Genomic DNA, 19,447 nt, shown 5'->3' on the forward strand with positions numbered 1-19,447 from the left:
TCACTTACTGTTGTAGGGCCTGTCTGTCTGTCCTGAGTCACTTACTGTTGTAGGGCCTGTCTGTCTGTCCTGTGTCTCTTACTGTTGTAGGGCCTGTCTGTCCTGTGTCACTTACTGTTGTAGGGCCTGTCTGTCTGTCCTGTGTCACTTACTGTTGTAGGGCCTGTCTGTCTGTCCTGAGTCACTTACTGTTGTAGGGCCTGTCTGTCCTGTGTCACTTACTGTTGTAGGGCCTGTCTGTCTGTCCTGAGTCACTTACTGTTGTAGGGCCTGTCTGTCTGTCCTGAGTCACTTACTGTTGTAGGGCCTGTCTGTCTGTCCTGTGTCACATACTGTTGTAGGGCCTGTCTGTCTGTCCTGAGTCACTTACTGTTGTAGGGCCTGTCTGTCTGTCCTGAGTCACTTACTGTTGTAGGGCCTGTCTGTCCTGTGTCACTTACTGTCGTAGGGCCTGTCTGTCTGTCCTGTGCCACTTACTGTTGTAGGGCCTGTCTGTCTGTCCTGAGTCAGTTACTGTTGTAGGGCCTGTCTGTCCTGAGTTACTTACTGTTGTAGGGCCTGTCTGTTCTGAGTTACTTACTGTTGTAGGGCCTGTCTGTCTGTCCTGAGTCACTTACTGTTGTAGGGCCTGTCTGTCTGTCCTGAGTCACTTACTGTTGTAGGGCCTGTCTGTCTGTCCTGAGTCACTTACTGTTGTAGGGCCTGTCTGTCCTGTGTCACTTACTGTTGTAGGGCCTGTCTGTCTGTCCTGAGTCACATACTGTTGTAGGGCCTGTCTGTCTGTCCTGTGTCACTTACTGTTTTAGGGCCTGTCTGTCTGTCCTGAGTCACTTACTGTTGTAGGGCCTGTCTGTCCTGAGTCACTAACTGTTGTAGGGCCTGTCTGTCTGTCCTGTGTCACTTACTGTTGTAGGGCCTGTCTGTCTGTCCTGAGTCACTTACTGTTGTAGGGCCTGTCTGTCCTGAGTCACTAACTGTTGTAGGGCCTGTCTGTCCTGAGTTACTTACTGTTGTAGGGCCTGTCTGTCTGTCCTGAGTCACTTACTGTTGTAGGGCCTGTCTGTCCTGAGTCACTTACTGTTGTAGGGCCTGTCTGTCCTGTGTCACTTACTGTTGTAGGGCCTGTCTGTCTGTCCTGAGTCACTTACTGTTGTAGGGCCTGTCTGTCCTGTGTCACTTACTGTTGTAGGGCCTGTCTGTCTGTCCTGAGTCACATACTGTTGTAGGGCCTGTCTGTCTGTCCTGTGTCACTTACTGTTGTAGGGCCTGTCTGTCTGTCCTGAGTCACTTACTGTTGTAGGGCCTGTCTGTCCTGAGTCACTTACTGTTGTAGGGCCTGTCTGTCCTGAGTTACTTACTGTTGTAGGGCCTGTCTGTCTGTCCTGTGTCACTTACTGTTGTAGGGCCTCTCTGTCTGTCCTGAGTCACTTACTGTTGTAGGGCCTGTCTGTCTGTCCTGTGTCTCTTACTCTTGTAGGGCCTGTCTGTCTGTCCTGTGTCACTTACTGTTGTAGGGCCTGTCTGTCTGTCCTGAGTCACTTACTGTTGTAGGGCCTGTCTGTCTGTCCTGTGTCTCTTACTGTTGTAGGGCTGTCTGTCCTGTGTCACTTACCGTTGTAGGGCCTGTCTGTCTGTCCTGTGTCACTTACTGTTGTAGGGCCTGTCTGTCTGTCCTGAGTCACTTACTGTTGTAGGGCCTGTCTGTCCTGTGTCACTTACTGTTGTAGGGCCTGTCTGTCTGTCCTGAGTCACTTACTGTTGTAGGGCCTGTCTGTCTGTCCTGAGTCACTTACTGTTGTAGGGCCTGTCTGTCTGTCCTGAGTCACTTACTGTTGTAGGGCCTGTCTGTCCTGTGTCACTTACTGTTGTAGGGCCTGTCTGTCTGTCCTGAGTCACATACTGTCGTAGGGCCTGTCTGTCTGTCCTGTGTCACTTACTGTTTTAGGGCCTGTCTGTCTGTCCTGAGTCACTTACTGTTGTAGGGCCTGTCTGTCCTGAGTCACTAACTGTTGTAGGGCCTGTCTGTCCTGAGTTACTTACTGTTGTAGGGCCTGTCTGTCTGTCCTGAGTCACTTACTGTTGTAGGGCCTGTCTGTCCTGAGTCACTTACTGTTGTAGGGCCTGTCTGTCCTGTGTCACTTACTGTTGTAGGGCCTGTCTGTCTGTCCTGAGTCACTTACTGTTGTAGGGCCTGTCTGTCTGTCCTGTGTCACATACTGTTGTAGGGCCTGTCTGTCTGTCCTGAGTCACTTACTGTTGTAGGGCCTGTCTGTCCTGTGTCACTTACTGTTGTAGGGCCTGTCTGTCTGTCCTGAGTCACATACTGTTGTAGGGCCTGTCTGTCTGTCCTGTGTCACTTACTGTTGTAGGGCCTGTCTGTCTGTCCTGAGTCACTTACTGTTGTAGGGCCTGTCTGTCCTGAGTCACTTACTGTTGTAGGGCCTGTCTGTCCTGAGTTACTTACTGTTGTAGGGCCTGTCTGTCTGTCCTGTGTCACTTACTGTTGTAGGGCCTGTCTGTCTGTCCTGAGTCACTTACTGTTGTAGGGCCTGTCTGTCTGTGCTGTGTCTCTTACTGTTGTAGGGCCTGTCTGTCCTGTGTCACTTACCGTTGTAGGGCCTGTCTGTCTGTCCTGTGTCACTTACTGTTGTAGGGCCTGTCTGTCTGTCCTGAGTCACTTACTGTTGTAGGGCCTGTCTGTCCTGTGTCACTTACTGTTGTAGGGCCTGTCTGTCTGTCCTGAGTCACTTACTGTTGTAGGGCCTGTCTGTCTGTCCTGAGTCACTTACTGTTGTAGGGCCTGTCTGTCTGTCCTGTGTCACATACTGTTGTAGGGCCTGTCTGTCTGTCCTGTGTCACTTACTGTTGTAGGGCCTGTCTGTCTGTCCTGAGTCACATACTGTTGTAGGGCCTGTCTGTCTGTCCTGTGTCACTTACTGTTGTAGGGCCTGTCTGTCTGTCCTGAGTCACTTACTGTTGTAGGGCCTGTCTGTCCTGAGTCACTTACTGTTGTAGGGCCTGTCTTTCTGTCCTGTGTCACATACTGTTGTAGGGCCTGTCTGTCTGTCCTGAGTCACTTACTGTTGCAGGGCCTGTCTGTCCTGTGTCACTTACTATTGTAGGGCCTGTCTGTCTGTCCTGTGTCACTTACTGTTGTAGGGCCTGTCTGTCTGTCCTGTGTCACTTACTGTTGTAGGGCCTGTATGTCTGTCCTGTGTCACTTACTGTTGTAGGGCCTGTCTGTCTGTCCTGTGTCACTTACTGTTGTAGGGCCTGTCTGTCTGTCCTGAGTCACATACTGTTGTAGGGCCTGTCTGTCCTGAGTTACTTACTGTTGTAGGGCCTGTCTGTCTGTCCTGAGTCACTTACTGTTGTAGGGCCTGTCTGTCTGTCCTGAGTCACTTACTGTTGTATGGCCTGTCTGTCTGTCCTGTGTCACTTACTGTTGTAGGGCCTGTATGTCTGTCCTGTGTCACTTACTGTTGTAGGGCCTGTCTGTCTGTCCTGTGTCACTTACTGTTGTAGGGCCTGTCTGTCTGTCCTGAGTCACATACTGTTGTAGGGCCTTTCTGTCCTGTGTCACTTACTGTTGTAGGGCCTGTCTGTATGTCCTGAGTCACAGATGGTTGTAGGGCCTGTCTGTCTTTCCTGAGTCACAGATGGTTGTAGGGCCTGTCTGTCTTTCCTGAGTCACAGATGGTTGTAGTGCCTGCCCATCTGTCTGTCCTGAGTCACAGACGGTTGTAGGGCCCGTCTGTCTGTCCCGAGTCATATACTGTTGTGGGGCCTGTCTATCTGTCCTGAGTCACAGGCGGTTATAGGGCCTGTCTGTCCTGAGTCACACACAGTTGTAGGGCCTGTTTGCATGTCCTGAGTCACAGACGGTTGTAGGGCCTGTCTATCTCTCCTGAGTCACAAACAGTTGTATTGCCTGTCTGTCCTAAGTCACACATGGTTGTAGGACCTGTCTGTATGTCCTGAGTCACAGATGGTCACAGGGACTGTCTGTCCTGAGTCACATACTGTTGTAGGGCCTGTCTGTCTGTCCTGAGTCACAGACGGTTGTAGGGCCTGTCTGTCCTGAGTCACAGACAGTTGTAGGGACTGTCTGTCCTGAGTGACAGACGGTTGTAGGGCCTGTCTCTCTGTCCTGAGTCACAGACGGTTGTAGGGCCTGTCTGTCCTGAGTCACAGACAGTTGTAGGGACTGTCTGTCCTGAGTGACAGACGGTTGTAGGGCCTGTCTCTCTGTCCTGAGTCACAGACGGTTGTTGGGACTGTCTGTCTGTCATGAGTTACAGGCTAGTGTGACTCTGTTGCTGACCCTGTAAAACAACACATTTTACTCCACCTATCTGGTGTATGTGACAATATTTGTTTTTTTCTGTAGTTTTATACCCATTCTATCCCAGTTAACTGCAATATATTTTAAGTCCATTCGATGAACCATCATCCATCAGAGCACAACAGCTGTGGTTTGTACCTGTGATCAGATAACAGCAGCCCTCCAGCTGCAAGTTCACTTCCCATTATTCTATCACCTGGAAGGGGCTTGAACCATGAACCTCCTCATTGCTGGTCTGCCTCTCTAACTGCCTGGCTACCTGCCTTATAGAACATCTGCTCTACAAAGTACACTGGAGGCAAAACAAACCTGGAAGACTTTCAATATAGGAAACACTGCCACCACAATGATCATTAAAGTCATATTTCCATGGAGTTGAAATGGAGTTGGAGAAATTAAGTTTAAACTTTGTCGGAGAGAGAAACAATGTGGCCAGTGCAGTAGATTGAGCCAAGAGAAAAAACAACACATTCGGACCTGTGGCGGTAAAAAACTATAACGCGAATGGAATGAAACCAATTGAAGCTTGTCGCATAAGTGCAAAGTGCCATCCTAGATGATTCATCTGAGCGAGTTTGACCCGGAGCTGGCGCGACCACAGCCACAGATGAAGTCGAGCCCATTAGACATACTTACCATTGGCAATTTAGAGGAAAAGGGTGGGAGACGAACTCAGTGTTGGGAGAGACGGGGACATGGCCAGACCTCCGAGAGGAAACGGTGTCGCGGTGTCTTCATACAGTCCACTCACCACATTGAAATGACAACCACTAAGAATAGAGCGCCTATATTGTATATTACTATGGTATTATTTTTTAGGCTATATAATAATGCCATTGGTGATTGTACAATGCTGTCCGAAATAATTGATTCCCTTGATAAAGATGAGCAGTAATGACTTTATAAAATAAATAATTCAAATACTGAGCTGTATATATTATTTTATGCTAGTACAATTGCTCAGAGAAATAGATTTTGTTTAACCCCTAAAAGTCTAAGCCCTGTCTAAGCCGGGGGAGGGGGGGTTCTACTAAACTACACTACCGGTCAAAAACACTTACTCATTCAAGGGTTTATCTTTATTTTTACTATTTTATACATTGTAGAATAATATTGATGACATGAAAACTTAGAAACAACACATATGGAATCATGTAGTAACCAAAAAAGTGTTAAACAAATATTTTCTTCAAATAGCCTTGATGACAGCTTTGCACACTCTTGGCATTCTCTCAACCAGCTTCATGAGGTAGTCACCTTGAATGCATTTCAATTAACAGGTGTCCCTGGCTCTCACGAGGACCGCCACAGGAATGGAAGATCCAGAGTTACCTCTGCTGTAGAGATAAGTTCATTAGAGATACCAGCCTCAGAAATTGCAGCCCAAATAAATGCTTCTCAGAGTTCAAGTAACAGGCACATCTCAACATCAACTGTTCAGAGGAGACTGTGTGAATCAGGCCTTCATGGTCGAATTGCTGCAAATAAACCACTACTAAAGGACACCAATAATAAGAAGAGACTTGCTTGGGCAAAGAAACACGAGCAATGGGCATTAGACCGGTGGAAATGTTTCCTTTGGTCTGGAGTCCAAATTTGAGATTTTTGGTTCCAACCGCCATGTTTTTGTGATAAGCGGTGTGGGTGAACGGATGATCTCTGCATGTGTATTTCCCACCGTAAAGCATGGAGGAGGAGGTGTTATGGTGTGGGGGTGCATTTCTCATGACACTGTCTCTGATTTATTTAGAATTCAAGGCACAATTAACCAGCATGTTTAACATAGCATTCTTCAGCGATACGCCATCCCATCTGGTTTGGGCTTAGTGGGACTATCATTTGTTTTTCAACAGGACAGCCGTTACACCTCCAGGCTGTGTAAGGCTATTTGACCAAGAAGGAGAGTTATGGAGTGCTGCATCAGATGACCTGGCCTCCACAAGCCCCCGACCGCAAACAAATTAAGATGGTTTGGGATGAGTCAGACCGCAGAGTGAAGGAAAAGCAGCCATCAAGTGCTCAGTATATGTGGGAACTCCTTCAAGACTGTTGGAAAAGACTTCCAGGTGAAGCTGGTTGAGAGAATGCCAAGAGTGTGCAAAGCTGTCATCAAGGCTATTTGAAGAAAATATTTGTTTAACACTTTTTGATTAGTACATGATTCCACGTGTTATTTCATAGTTTTGATGTCTTCACTGTTATTCTACAATGTAGAAAATATTAAAAATAAAGAAAAAACCTTGAATGAGAAGGTGTTCTAAAACCTTTCACCATTTACCATTACCAATAACAGGAGAGGTTAGCATGTCTTGGGGGTGTGATTTTTTGACCCATTTTTGATGATAGCCACCACAATAATGTAGAAGTGTTTAGAAACATATACTGTTCTTATTTACCAAGTGACTCCAAAATGACAAAATACATTATTTACCATTAATTACTATTGGGCACAAAATAATCAGAAACACAACCAAAACAAACTGCAAATGCATCCAACAAGTTGTAGAGTCACAAACTTGATGCAGTCATTGCGTGCTAGGAATATGCGACCAAATACTAAACTTTTAACTATTTTAATTATACAATCTAAGGGGTGACAATAATTTTGACCCCTTGCTTTTTAAGAAAAAATGTTTTACTTGTTAAACAAGATCTCTTTCTCTGAGCAATTGCATTATTAGTCAAATTTATTTTAGCATACAATATACAGTGCCTTGCAAAAGTATTCACCCCCCGTGGCGTTTTTCCTATTTTGTTGTATTACAACCTCTAATTTAAATTGATTTTTATTTGGATTTCATGTAATGGACATACACAAAATAGTCCAAATTGGTGAAATGAAATGAAAAAAATTACTTGTTTCAAAAAGTTCAAAAACAAATAAAAAACAGAAAAGTGGTGCGTGCATATGTATTCACCCTTTTGCTATGAAGCCCCTAAATAAGATCTGGTGTAACCAATTACCTTCAGAAGTCACATAATTAGTTAAATAAAGTCCACCTGTGTGCAATCTAAGTGTCACATGATCTGTCATATGATCTCAGTATATATACACCTGTTCTGAAAGGCCCCAGAGTCTGCAACACCACTAAGCAAGGGGCACCACCAAGCAAGCGACACTATGAAGACCAAGGAGCTCTCCAAACAGGTCAGGGACAAAGTTGTGGAGAAGAACAGATCAGGGTTGGGTTATAAAAAAATATCCAAAACTTTGAACATCCCACGGAGCACCATTAAATCCATTATTAAAAAATGTAAAGAATATGGCACCACAACAAACCTGCCAAGAGAGGGCCGCCCACCAAAACTCACGGACCAGGCAAGGAGGGCATTAATCAGAGAGGCAACAAAGAGACCAAAGATAACCCTGAAGGAGCTGCAAAGCTCCACAGCGGAGATTGGAGTATCTGTCCATAGGACCACATTTAGCCATACACTCCACAGAGCAGAAAGAGTAGCCAGAAAAAAATAAGCAAACATGTTTGTTGTTCGCCAAAAGGCATATGGGAGACTCCCCAAACATATGGAAGAAGGTACTCTGGTCAGATGAGACTAAAATTGAGCTTTTTGGCCATCAAGGAAAACGCTATGTCTGGTGCAAACCCAACACCTCTCATCCCCCTGACAACACCATCCCCACAATGAAGCATGGTGGTGGCAGCATCATGCTGTGGGGGATGTTTTTCATCGGCAAGGACTGGAAAACTGGTCAGAATTAAAGGAATGGTGGATGGCGCTAAATACAGGGATATTCTTGAGGGAACCCTGTTTCAGTATTCCAGAGATATGAGACTGGGATGGAGGTTCACCTTCCAGCAGGACAATGACCCCAAGCATACCGTTAAAACAACACTCAAGTGGTTTAAGGGGGAAACATTTAAATGTCTTTGAATGGTCTAGTCAAAGCCCAGACCTCAATCCAATTGAGAATCTGTGGTATGACTTAAGGATTGCTGTACACCAGCGGAACCCATCCAACTTGAAGGAGCTGGAGCAGTTTTGCCTTGAAGAATGGGCAAAAATCGCAGTGGCTAGATGTGCCAAGTTTATAGAGACATACCCGAAGAGACTTGCAGCTGTAATTGCTGAAAAAGATGGCTCTACAAAGTATTGACTTTAGGGGGGTGAATAGTTATGCACGCTCAAATTTTCTGTTTTTTTTGTCTTATTTGTTGTTTGTTTCACAAGAAAAAATATTTTGCATCTTCAAAGTGGTAGGCATGTTGTGTAAGTGAAATGATACAAACCCCCCAAAAATCCATTTTAATTCCAGGTTGTAAGGCAAATATATCGGGAAAATGCCAAGGGGGGTGAATACTTTCGCAAGCCACTGTAGCTCAGTATTTCAATGATTTATTTTATACAGTCATTATTGATCATATTTATCAAGGGTGACTATAAGGTTGGACCGTACTGTATATAATGGCTGTCATTATTGAATAACACCACTGATTTAATACAGTTTAGCCTAGATGATGTTGACATGAGAGTGATATAATGCATGCCATTATGGATAATGGATTATGGTAAACATTAATTAATGGATTATGCTAATCTCATTCCTTATGCCAAGTTACATAGGACTCTTATGATGAGGTTTTACTGTTTCACTATTCAAAAACACTTGATATGAGAAATATGAGGTGGATTGTCCTTAATCACCATGACCTATAAGGACAGGTGTCATGTTATGCTATTCTTTTAAATGCTGTTACCTGTTGGTAATGTTGTTGTTGTTGTTGTTGCAGTTTCTCTATTCCATGTAGAAATCTTGAAAACAAAAGTAATACACAACCAAAGATTTAATCCAGCATCCTCCCTGTCCAACCAGCTCTCACAGTCTCATGTCAGAATTAGACGTTCATCCATGTTTCTCAAACGTAACATTTCAAAATATTTGGTTAGAAGTGTTTGGTTACTTCTCTGTATTGTTCCAAGGTTAAATAACTCTGAATTCTTAAGGTGTGGCATTAACTCCGAATACTTAAGGTTAGGCATTTACTCTGAAATCTTAAGGTTAGGCATTAACTCCGAATACTTAAGGTTAGGCATTAACTCTGAAATCTTAAGGTTAGGCATTAACTCTGAAATCTTAAGGTTAGGCATTAACTCTGAAATCTTAAGGTTAGGCATTAGAGTAAATAAAGGTTCAATACAAATACAAATAAAATAAAAAACTCTGAATGGTTACGGTAAAGGTTTGGGATGGGCTTAAAATAGAAATATGGAAAACAACTTTCTATTTGATATGCAACCTTTGGAAACAGAGGCAAATGCTTACGCACAATGCCCTAGCAAAACCAAAGCTTACTTAAAGGTAACAGTGCTCACTGTTGCCCCTAGTGGCCAGTTTCCACGTCATATCCCGACGTCCTCAGACATGGATGGACGTCAAATACTGACTTGTATCACGAGTGACCTGCCTGCCCTATCACCCATCCATATGTGAAACCACTGGCTAACCCTGCTTTCGTTTGTATATAGCCTAAGAGAGAGACAGGGTCTAAAGCAGAGTGGGTGTTTTAATATAGCCTAAGAGAAAGACAGGGTGTAAAGCAAGGCAGGTGTTGGTAGTTAGGTTACCGAGGAGTCAGGAAAGCACTGAGCTTCACAATTGTGGGATGGATGGCAGAAGCATTAGGGAGAGGAGGGAAAGGAGGGAGAGGTTGGCGAGGAGGGAGGGGAGAGAAAGGAGGGAGAGGTGGGAGAGGAGAGAAAGGAGAGAGGTGGGAGAGGAGAGAAAGGAGAGAGAGGTGGGAGAGTAGAGAAAGGAGGGAAAGGGGGGAGAGGAGAGAGAGGTGGGAGAGGTGGGAGAGGAGAGAAAGGAGGGAGAGGTGGGAGAGGAGAGAAAGGAGAGAGAAGATGGAGAGGAGAGAAAGGAGAGAGGTGGGAGAGGAGAGGTGGGAGGGAGAGGAAGGAGGGAGAGGAGAGAAAGGAGGGAGAGGAGAGAGAGGTGGGAGAGGTGGGAGAGGAGAGAAAGGAGGGAGAGATGGGAGAGGAGAGAAAGGAGAGAGAGGTGGGAGAGGAGAGAAAGGAGGGAGAGGTGGGAGAGGAGAAAAAGGTGGGAGAGGAGAGAGAGGAGAGAGGTGGGAGAGGAGAGAAAGGAGGGAGGGAGAGGTGGGAGAGGGGAAAAAGGAGGGAGAGATGGGAGAGGGGAAAAAGGAGGGAGAGATGGGAGAGGAGAGAAAGGAGGGAGAGGAGAGAGAGGTGGGAGAGATGGGAGGGAGAGAAAGGAGGGAGAGGTGGGAAACAGAGAGGCCATTGATCCAGCCGAGCTCCTCCTGTAGCCACATGTCTGGAGCCACTTTGGGTGGCAGGCTCACCCTCCTAACTGCAACCACCTCTTTTGCATACACACACAGACACACAGACACACACACACACAGACACACACACACACACACACACACACACACACACACACACACACACACACACACACACACACACACACACACACACACACACACACACACACACACACACACAAACACACATACACACATATGAAGAAACAGACACACACACACACACCCACGCACACAAACACACACACAATCACACACACAGGAGCATCTCTTTCAAATAAGGCATTATTTTCCAACGACCTGGACAAAGTCAGATGACGAGGCTTTCTCAAGTATTCACGGAGAGCCCAGTTCTATTGCCAGCTCCCCCAGAGCGCATGTAGTTGATTATCATGTGTGGCATGCAAACATGTTCAAGCACACATGTGTGCAGTATGCATACAAAAACCCTCTCACTATAGGGTGAATCTTCAGTCAGTCATTCAAGCATTCCAAAATGTTAGCATATCGTTAACTACAATATAATTAGATTACGATTTTTTTATGCAACATCATAACATCTTGACATATTTGGAGACAAAAAGTAAGCATTTTCCATCCTACCCTAGTGGGTTCTATTCTACCTTAGCGTGTTCTATCCTACCCTAGTGTGTTCTATCCAACCCTAGTGTGTTCTATCCTAACCTAGTGCATTCTATAATCTACCCTTGTGTGTTCTTTCCTACTCTAGTGTGTTCTATCCCTTGTGTGTTCTATTCTACCCTAGTATGTTCTATCCTACCCTAGTGTGATCTTTTCTACCCTAGTGTGTCCTCTTCTACCCTAGTGTGTTTTACCCTACCCTAGTATGTTCTGTCCTACCCTAGTGTATTCTATACTACCCTAGTGTGTTCGGTTCTACCCTAGTGTGTTTATCCTACCCTAGTGTATTTCATCCTACCCTAGTGTGTTTTTCCTACCCTAGTGTGTTCTATCTTACCTAAGTGTGTTCTTTCCCTTGTGTGTTATATCCTACCCTAGTGTGTTATATCCCTTGTGTGTACTATCCTACCCTAGTGTGTTCTATCCAACCCTAGTGTGTTCTATCCCTTGTGTGTACTATCCTACCCTAGAGTGTTCTATTCTACCCTAGTGTGTTCTGTCCTACCCTAGTGTGTTCTATCCAACCCTAGTATGTCCTGTCCTACCCTAGTGTGTTCTGTCCTACCCTGTGTATTCTATTATACCCTAGTGTGATCTGTCCTACCCTAGATTGTTCTATCTTAACCTAGTGTGTCCATCCTACCCTAGTGTGTTCTATCCTATCCTAGTGTGTTCGAATCCTACCCTAGTGTGTTCTATCCTACCTTAGTGTGTTCTATCCTATCCTAGTGTGTTCTATCCTATCCTAGTGTGTTCAATCCTACCCTAATGTGTTCTGCCCTAACCTAGTGTGTTCTATCCTACCCTAGTGTGTACTATCCTACCCTAATATGGTCTACCCTAACATAGTGTGTCAATCCTACCCTAGTGTGTTCTATCCTACCCTAGTGTGTTCTATCCTACCCTAATGTGTTCTTCCCTAACCTAGTGTGTTCTATCCTATCCTAGTGTGTTCGAATCCTACCCTAGTGTGTTCTATCCTACCCTAATTTTTTCTGCCCTAACCTACTGTGTTCTATCCTATCCTAGTGTGTTCTATCCTATCCTAGTGTGTACTATCCTACCCTAATGTGTTCTGCCCTAACATAGTGTGTTCTATCCTATCCTAGTGTGTACTATCCTACCCTAATGTGTTCTGCCCTAACCTAGTGTGTTCTATCCTACCCTAGTGTGTTCGAATCCTACCCTAGTGTGTTCTATCCTACCCTAGTTTGTTCTATCCTACCCTAGTGTGTTCTATCCTACCCTAGTTTGTTCTATCCTACCCTAGTGTGTTCTGCCCTAACCTAGTGTGTACTATCCTACCCTAGTGTGTTCTATCCTACCCTAGTGTGTTCTATCCTACCCTAGTGTGTTCTGCCCTACCCTACTGTGTTCTATTCTACCCTACTGTGTTCTATCCTACCCTAGTCAACTCCAGAGAATATCATGGAGAAATATCATTGTGCCTAATTTGAAGGATTAACTATATTTCTATCATATCTTCCCATTTTTATCACAAATTACCAAATTGGCGGATTCACCATATCTTAATAGCTCATGATAAGCAGTGATCTACTATGGCAGCTTTATATGGCAACGTTGCAGTGATGCTATCTATGTCATTCTGGTCAAAGCTATCTGTAATTACAGCAGAACCCACTTCAAATTAGTCACACTGCTGATATTTCACTATATATTACTGGGAATATGTTTAAGGCAATGATGAGGGCAAGATGTTCACCGTGACCTACTCTTTGCACTGTTCTACAGAGTGGGACTTCAGCGAAAGGAAAGGAAAGGAAGAGAGGGGGAAAACAAGTGGAAGGGAAAGACAGATGCAAAGAGAGAAGGAAAGCAAAGAAAAATAAGAAAGAAATGGAGAAGAAGTGGAGAGACAGAGAGGCAAATATGTCAAAAGTCAGGACAAGAAGTGAGAAGGAAATAAAATGGAGAGAATCTCCATCTCAAAGAAATAGAAGGACAGAGAAGGGAGAGATTCTAATTAAGACCCAGCAGCGGCCAATCATGGTCCCTCGGAGTCGCCACGGAGACAGTGGAGCTTTGTGAGTGGGTGCGTCACTCGGGCCAGAGCGTCTCTACGGGACAGAGGGGAACCTTGTGTGCCGTTATCAAGTGGCTGGGGTGAGCACCAGTTTAGGAGAGTCTGCCTTTAATATGGAACACAGCTTGTTGCCATCAAGAGTCAAGAGCGAGGGGGATTTCCTAGACTAGTTGGAATATGGCCTTTTGTTTTATGCTAGCTAGTCCCAGCTGAACCTACAGCTCTAGTGAGACTCCATTTGGCCAATGCCAAAGTGAGAGATCTTCTGGTTCTGTCAGAGCAGAATAGTATCTAGGGTGAAATGTATTTGGGACCAACTGGGTTCGAATCCTGGGTCTCCTTGAGCTAAAGCCTCAAGAGAGCTCTAGAGAGATCCCATTCGACTAATGGCAAAGTGAGACATCTGACTCTGTCAAAGGAGAACTGGGTTTGTATTTTTTTCATTAAGGATTCCCATTATTTGTCACACCCTGATTTGTTTCACCTGTACTTGTCTCCACCCCCTCCAGGTGTCACCCATCTTCTCCATTATCCCCTGGGTATTTAAACCTGTGTTTTCTGTCTGTCTGTGCCAGTTCGTCTTGTATGTTCCAAGTCAACCGGTTTTTCCCGTGCTCTTGCCGTTTCTATTCTCTTTTGCTTGTCCTCCCAGTTTTGACCTTTGCCTTTTTTCTGAACTCTGTACCCACCTGCCTGACCATTCTGCCTGCCCTGACCTCGAGCCTGCCTGCCACACTGTACCTCCTGGACTCTGAACTGGTTTTGACCTTTTGCCTGTCCACGACCATTATCTTGCCTCCCCTTTTTGGATTGTTTAATAAATATCAAAGACTCAAACCATCTGCCTCCCGTGTCTGCATCTGGGTCTCGCCTTGTGCCCTTATATTAGTTCTTGCCAAGGTAGCAGCTACTCTTCCTGGGGTCCAGCAACATTAAGGCAGTTATATACAATTTAAAATATTACATGACATCACATTTCATAACACTTTTCACAACACATTAAGTGTCTGCCCTCAGGCCACTACTCTACTACCACATATTATCTACAATACAAAATCCATGTGTGTAGAGCGTGTGTCTTATCATGTGTATGTATCTCTTCACAGTCCCCGCTGTTCCATAATGTGTATTTTTATCCATTTTTTTAATCTGATTCTACTGCTTGCATCAGTTACCTGATGTGGAATAGAGTTCCATGTAGTCATGGCTCTATGTAGTACTGTGCGCCTCCCATGGTCTGTTCTGGACTTTGATATTGTGAAGAGACACCTGGTGGCATGTCTTGTGGCTCTGGTGACATGTCTTGTGGGGTATGTATGGGTGTCCGAGCTGTGTGCTAGTAGTTTAAACAGACAGCTCAGTGCATTCAGCATGTCAATACTTCTTACAAAAACAAGTAGTGATCAAGTCAATCTCTCCCCTACTTTGAGCCATGAGAGATTGACATGCATATTACTAATGTTAGCTCTCCGTGTACATTTAAGGGCCAGCTATGCTGCCCTGTTCTGAGCCAATTGTAATATTTGTATTTCCCTCTTTGTGGAACCTGACTACACGACTGGACAGTAGTCCAGGTGCGACAAAACTAGGGCCTGTAAGACTTGTCTTGTTGATAATGTTGTTAAGAAGGCAGAGCAGGGCTTTATTATGGACAGGCTTCTCCCCATCTTAGCTACTGTTGTATCAACATCTTTTGACTATTTTACAATCCAGGGATACTCAAAGCAGTTTAGTATCCTCAACTTGCTCAATTTCCACATTATTCATTACAAGATTTAGTTGAGGTTTAGGGTTTAGTGAATGATTTGTCCCAAATACAATGCATTTAGTTTTAGAAATATTTAGGACTAACTTATTTCTTGCAACCCATTCTGAAAGTGACTCCAGCTCTTTAAGTCTTTTAGTGATTTCACTCACTGTACTAGCTGACGTGTATAGTGTTGAGTCATCTGTGTACATAGACACACAGGCTTTACTCAGACCCAGTGGCAGGTCATTAGTAAAGATTGAAAAAAGTAAGGGGCCTAGACAGCTGCCCTGGGGAATTCCTGATTCTACCTGGATTATGTTGGAGAAGCTTCCATTAGAGAACCCCCTCTGTGTTCTGTTAGACAAGTAACACTTTATCCACAATATAGCAGGGGGTGTAAAGCCTTTTTCCAGCAGCAGACTATGATCGATAGTGTCAAAAGCCACACTGAAGTCTAACGAAATAGCACCCACAATCTTTTCACAATCCAATTTTTTTCTCAGCCAATCATCAGTAATTTGTAGTTTAAGTGAAGTGCGTGTGTGATCAACTGGGGTTCAAATCCTGGTCCTCTGTGTACCACAAGACTGTTAATCCTCTGAGATAAAGCCTAGGCATTATCTATGTGCTTCAGTGCTCGGTTGCTACTCTTTGCCAGACACTGAAGTCAGGTTTCATCTTCAGAACTAGGTGGTGACATGTGACCCTCTAGACCTCACCCTGAAATGCTCTATCTTATCCATCTGTCCTCAAATAGATGACAAAGTGTTGGGGGACAGTTTTATGAACCCTATTGAAATGACCGGGGGTTCAAAGGTGAGAAATACACACAGGACAGGCGTGAGTTCTGCTGCACTGCTCTCCATGTTGTAAATTTAAACTTTGGCCAAGCACTGCCCTGGTCATTCCCCTTCACCAGGCCCCAAGGCAAGGCCCCAGCCTCAGAGCAGTGTGGGAGGGCCCCCAGTTTCCTTGTTGCTGCCTGGGAATGGGGAAAATGGGGGCCCCTTCAGACTGGAGCCCCAGAACACACACACAGTAGATGGAAACAGCACATGGAAAAAGAGAAAAAAAGACCTTCAAAACCCAAATATAGTCCTGACTGGTCCCCATGAGTTGGAGGTGGAAGGGAAGGAGGGAGGGAGGGAACAGAAGGAAGGAGGGAAGGGAGGGTAGGAGGGAAGTAGGAAGGGAGATCTATGGGATGGAGGAATAGAAGCCATAAGGCTAATTTACAGTGGCAGAGGAGAAGGAGTAGAGAGTGGGGGTATGTCTTTGTATACTCTGTTCCCTGTTGGGCTTTGCCACATATGGGAAGGCATTCTATCCTAGCCGCAGCATCTCAGAAGACCACCCCCCCATTCCTACTTTTTTGCAGGCTCTTTTTTTTCCGTTACATGTGTGTCGTATTAAATGTATGTTTTGCCGTGTTCAGGGTCTCCATTACATACATCTGCCGGGCATATGAGGGTCTTCTGTGTGTTGAGGTGTGTGTGTGTGTCTGTGAGTGTTGAGAGTGTGTGTGTGTGTGTGTGTGTGTGTGTGTGTGTGTGTGTGTGTGTGTGTGTGTGTGTGTGTGTGTGTGTGTGTGTGTGTGTGTGTGTGTGTGTGTGTGTGTGTGTGTGTGTGTGTGTGTGTGTGTGTGTGTGAGTGTGTGCGTGCGTGCGTGTGTGCGTGCGTGTGTAGGTGTGGGTGTGTGTTTGTGTGTGTGTGGAGGCAGCACCAAAGTACTGAGTGATAGAACAAGTTCTCTCTCATTAGCTTGTGGGAGAATATTTTGAGAACACCATGATTTTAATTTTAACATTAACATTGTTTACAAACATTGGAGTAAAACAACCTCATATTATAAATTATAATGGAGTTTAACTAAACTCATGAAGCATTATAAGTTATAATCGTCAATAATTAATTTATAAGTCCAAAAATGGACGTAGCAATTAAGGATTCTAACTTTAAAGAGATGTGAGAGACGTCCAGAGTATTAAGGGAAGATAACCTTCCAATTTGCTTTGAATATGCCCCCTTAAAAGTGCACACTTCTCTTAATTGTGGTTATACCCATGATCCCTTCCTAACCCATGCTATTGCTAGTCTGGCGACTTAATACAGGTATACTTTAACAAGGCTTATTTGAATTACAGATTTATTTAATCCAAATAACTGTATAAATGCAGACAGAGAGGGTAAAATATGCTTGTGAAATATGCCTGCAATCTGTATTGGACTATGGCTCTGATATATATAAATTATAGGCACAGTATGAAATAATGATGAGTGCGTTATATCCAGCATACTGTGGGGGTCAGGTTTTCTCTCTAAAATGTTCTTCCCCAGAACCTTTATGATCAGGCCTGGATTCACATATTTATCACTATAACACACATAAAGGAATAAAAATGAGGGAAAGAGTCAGGGAAAGATATTCCGACTTTTCTAGACATCTGGTACGTTTTAAAGTGCTGTTTTGTGTACGAAATAATATGTCAAATACAGAAGTATTTCTCTAGAGTATATTAAGTAATTGTCTGGAAATTAAAAGTGCAAATGTATAGAGTATGTATATAATTAAGTAATAAGGCCCGAGGAGGTGTGGTATATGGCTAATATACCACGGCTAAGGGCTGTTCTTATGCACGAGGCAAAGCGGAGTGTCTGGATACAGCCTTAGCATGGTATATTGGCCATATACCACAAACCCCCGAGGTACCTTATTGTTATTATAAACTGGTTACCAACGTAATTAGAACATTAAAAATATATATGTTTTGACATACCCATGGTATACGGTCTGATATACCATGGCTGTCAGCCAAACAGCATTCAGGGCTTGAACAACCCAGTTTATGAAATGATATACAATCCTATGGACGAAGCAAGCTCGAAAACAAAAGAGGGCACTCCATAATAGTCAGCCACCAATCGGTGATGTCTACTTTAAATACGTTTCTAACTCCCTGTTTTTATTTCTGTTCCTCCTGCTGTCTGTAATAAATCTGCATGTTGAGTGTTTAAAGATTAATGCCTCTCCCTTTCTCTGCATCTCCCTCCCTCCTTCCTTCCTTCCCTCGTTTCGACACCCAGGCAGTACCCTCACGTATGCATATGTAAATGCCTCCTCGCCCGAGCACGGTGGAAGTAATTGTATGCATTTTTAACTGGCCAATCGACTGACAGATAGGCAAAGATTGTCTCCGCTCTTGCTCCCTCACTCTCTCTCTCTATCTCTGTTTCTCTCTCTCTCTCTCCCCCTCTCTCTAGCTCCATTCATTTTTTTTAGCTCTATGCTTCCCCCTCCAGATGCACAGGAATCATTCCGCAGACCAGGTCTGCAGCAGAATGATTAGAAACAAGCCATGCTCCTCAGATCTCTCCCTCTCTTTCTATCTCACTTTCTCTCTCTCTCCGGCTGTGCCTGTCTCTCTGTTATTTCCCTCTATATACCCAACGCTGCCTGGTGGAATTGTGTCGGGTTGTAGCCGAGTCGGATGGCCTAAGCCCCACAGGGAGTGCTGTGTGGTTGGTTGCTTGCAGACCTGCGTTCAAATAGTATTTGAAATCTTTCAGCCTCTTTAGCTGTGCTTGATTCAGTTTTCCTAGCGGAGTGGAACCAATAAAATAGTGCAAACTCTGGCTCCTGGCTCCTGGCACTCCAGGCAGGCTCAAGCTAACTTTAAAAGTATTTTAAAGATTTCAAATACTATTTGAACTCAGGTCTGGTTGGTTGTAGGGGACTATAGGGTAGTGAAGGGGAAGTGGGAGTGGGAGTGAATAGGAACAAGATACTGGGACTTTTTGGAGGGGATTTTCATGACAATGTAGAGCCTGAAATACTAAGAAAGTCTTTACTGTAAGGGTACTGACATAGAGACTGTTAGAAGTCATCAATAGAATTTGACAACTGCCACCACATGCCATAAAAACCTTTCACTTAAGAATGTTTATATAACAGTCACCTTGACAAATAAAATCTTAAAACATTTCCATGAACAGTCATGGCATGTTTAATAACAGCAATGGCATTCATTTGAGTGTGTTATGAAGGTTAAGTGTTAGCACAATTTGAGTTACTAGGCTCAAATACCAGCCCATATGTGTCACATTTTTTGTAGAAGCTGTGTTATAGGGTATATTAGTCTACTTGACCTGTTATGTCACAAGCATGATATAACAGGTCTCATAATAACTAATGTCGGCATATTACAAGTGACTTGACACTAACACGACACAATTAATGTTAGGCTAGCTTGCTAAGCTATGTGTTAGCCATAAACATATGGCAGCATTATGTCATTTGACATAGACTATGTTAGGCCTACTTGCTATTCACACTTCACGTAAAGTGTTACTGTAAAAAC

This window comes from Salmo salar, chromosome 01 (genome assembly GCF_965601325.2).
Source record: "Salmo salar chromosome 01, fSalSal1, whole genome shotgun sequence".
Lineage (NCBI taxonomy): Eukaryota > Metazoa > Chordata > Actinopteri > Salmoniformes > Salmonidae > Salmo > Salmo salar.